A 3,020-nucleotide genomic window follows, 5' to 3' on the forward strand; every position below is an offset into this window, starting at 1 on the left:
GTGATTCACTGCCACACACACACACACAAAATGAGCTGAGGATCTCCCCCTCAGCCAAACAGAAGCTATATTAAATTATTTCCTTCCTCAACAGAAGCTGATGGATGAACACAACAGCGCTTTACAGAGTGATTCATGTTTGACCTGCATCTGCGCCGCTGCTTTGTTCTCTGCATCTCATTTCTGAATTGTTTTGTGACCTTCCAAACAGGCAGAAATAGTTCTGTACACCAGTTATGAAACTGTGAATTTGTTTTTCTTATGTGCAAATTAATAACCGTATTCAAGACCCCTGAAATGTTCCACACATTTTTCAATTTAAATATGGTAAAACTATAATGTATAATGTAGTTTAGTCATGAGTGGAGCTCTCAACCCTTAGAACCCATGTCTGTGTTTTCTCTGTTCACTTATTTTATTTTCAGGCTTCTGGCATAGTCACCATGTTTTTGCTGGGCATGCAATATATTGTTATTCTCAGAATGAGCTTCTCTTTAAAAGTTAGCAGTACTATACAAGATTTAGGATTTACTTTTTATGGGGGGAAAAAACTTTCCAATTCTCATTGTGTCTGCAGATATTCAACACACAGTACATATCTTTGTGTGACTGGGTAGATGAGTTGTCCAGGAATGTGTGAGACATTTTGAAAAGAGGTTCTGAGATATTCTTAGGTAAAAATAAAAGTATTGGAATACACACTTTTGAGGATCTTTTTTAAATTATTTATAATTTTTGCCTTTATTAGATAAGGACAGCTGGATAATGTACCACACATTACTTAATTTAAAGCCTCTTTCATTGTCCTTATTTTTACTTTTTTCGGTCCTCATCCAACACAGTTCTTAGCGAGATCTACATGTAAGTAATGCACATTAAAACTAAATGTTTTAAAGTGCCCTAACCCTGGATCGTGTAGTGGCAGTAGAGGATCACATGCTGAGGAGACCGAGCCCCAGCTTCACTGCATGGTGTTGTGATGAGTTGTCGCACCTCGCGGGACTTTCGGATAATTTATCACCGTAAGTGAACCACACAAAGAACATTTATCGTTTTTAAATAGCCGGCTACTTGAAATAGACCCGCGAGGAACCGCGACGTGCATGCAGCTGTCGGCAGAACGGCATACACGCAGAACTCTGCACAAGACCGGTTAATGGCAGGCCAGAGAGAGAGAAAAAAAGAGTCTTCAAAAAAAGCCTCACTTTAGCTGGAATTTACAGTGTAAGATGAATGAATAGAGTCTGCAGCTCTGCAGCTTCTCAAGATTAAAGTGGAGCTACACTGTGTAACCCCCCCCCCCCCGGCTCGCAATCGCCGCGCACAAAAACACACATGATTAGACTATAAGTCGACTATAGGCAGGACTTGACGATTCTGATTAGACTATGTAAATCTTTTTGTCGGGGACAGCCCTAGTGTTTCCTGACTGTGGTGTTAAAGGAAAGGTCATGAGGTCAATACAATCATAAAGGACGAGCCTCTGGGGAGCAGGAATAAGGCATTAAAATCTGTCCAGTAGTGCATCCATCACCCATTATCCATCCTCAGGCCTCTATAGTGAGTCAATAACAATCAATATCAGAAAACCTTGTTGAAGAAGTGGAGGCAGTGAATTACAGAGCACATTTTCCAAGTTCTACTACTAGTTCGATTTTTCATTTATCTGTTGTTACATGCTAAATACGTGTCTTTGCTTATTTTCATATCAAAAACCATCTCCTTTCCTGTAAAACAAAGACGACCATTAACTCATGCGTAGCTAGCAGAGCAATATGACAGTAGGAGTTGTGTTTGGACTTCATCTGGCAAAAACTGTGCTTACATTTCCAAAGAATGAGGAAGAAGTGCACTAATAGATTCATTCAGCCGTCCTCTGCGGCCCACTCTATGCTGAAATACGTCACATTAGAGAAACTAAAGATGCTTTAATTTACATTTTGATCTGAACTGATCACATTTCCATGTCCACAGCCAAAACATGGCCTCCACAATCACCAAAAATTCATCTCAGTGCCCCCTCGTGTTTGACCCCAAAGCTTTGGTTACATTCATAAATGCTCTCGACATGGAGCAAGAAGCAGACTTCAGGCTCCGCTGGCAGCTGTTGAACCAGATGAAGCCAAGACGAGTTGTTGACAAGCGAACACATCTGAGTTCATCATCTCTGTTTGCTCAGGCGAGGCAGCAGAGGACCATTACCTGCTACAACACATCCATCACACCATGACCTGGCCAAACGGTAAGCACCATATAATGACTTCCATTGATCCGTTCACTGACTACTACCCCCCCCACACACACACACACACACACACACACTCACTCACTCCTCTCCTCCATTTTGCTCTTCGCTGCCTCCATGCATTGCGCTGAAGATGAAGAAGCCGTCAGAGAGCCTGATCCGCCACCAGCCAGGCCGCCGCCATGTCACAGCCTTAATCTAATTGTGCGCACGTAAAGATTCGCATTAAGATGCTCAATGAGGCTTGGCGTAACAATTCTCTTCACAAGCTTCCTGTATCATAAGTTACAGGAAAAGCCCGCTCCTCTGATTAAAGCAATTTATCATCTGGGCCATTATTAAAAGGCATCCTGTGACACTGCGAGTTATCTCGCATCGCTGCGTAAAGGCGGACGCGCAAAGCTCAGACGCAGATGGAATTTCAGTGGAACAGAGGAGAGAAAAATGCACTTTTACTACAGTTCTGTATTAAAATCCAGTTTACAGGTTCTTTCTCACTTTCTTCAGAGGGGAATATTATACTTTTTTTCCCTCCACATAATCTGACAGCTGAGTTTGAGATTCATATTTTACATTTACCATGAAATGAACGTGGTTGTTCTTGCAAGTTATGAAAAAGTGCAGTGAAATGAATAGGAAATGAGGAATGAATTGGCACTGAATAAATAAATGGAATTCAATTAAAATTGTCAACTTTTTAGGAACGATTTAGCTTCAGCTTGATGATAGCTAGTTACCAGCTACGCTCCTCCAAGTGGTAGCTTTTTAAATGTAC

The sequence above is a fragment of the Micropterus salmoides genome, unplaced genomic scaffold, assembly GCF_014851395.1.
Source record: "Micropterus salmoides isolate LMB-PRFRI ecotype aquatic unplaced genomic scaffold, ASM1485139v1 Ms_hic_scaffold_16, whole genome shotgun sequence".
Taxonomy (NCBI): domain Eukaryota; kingdom Metazoa; phylum Chordata; class Actinopteri; order Centrarchiformes; family Centrarchidae; genus Micropterus; species Micropterus salmoides.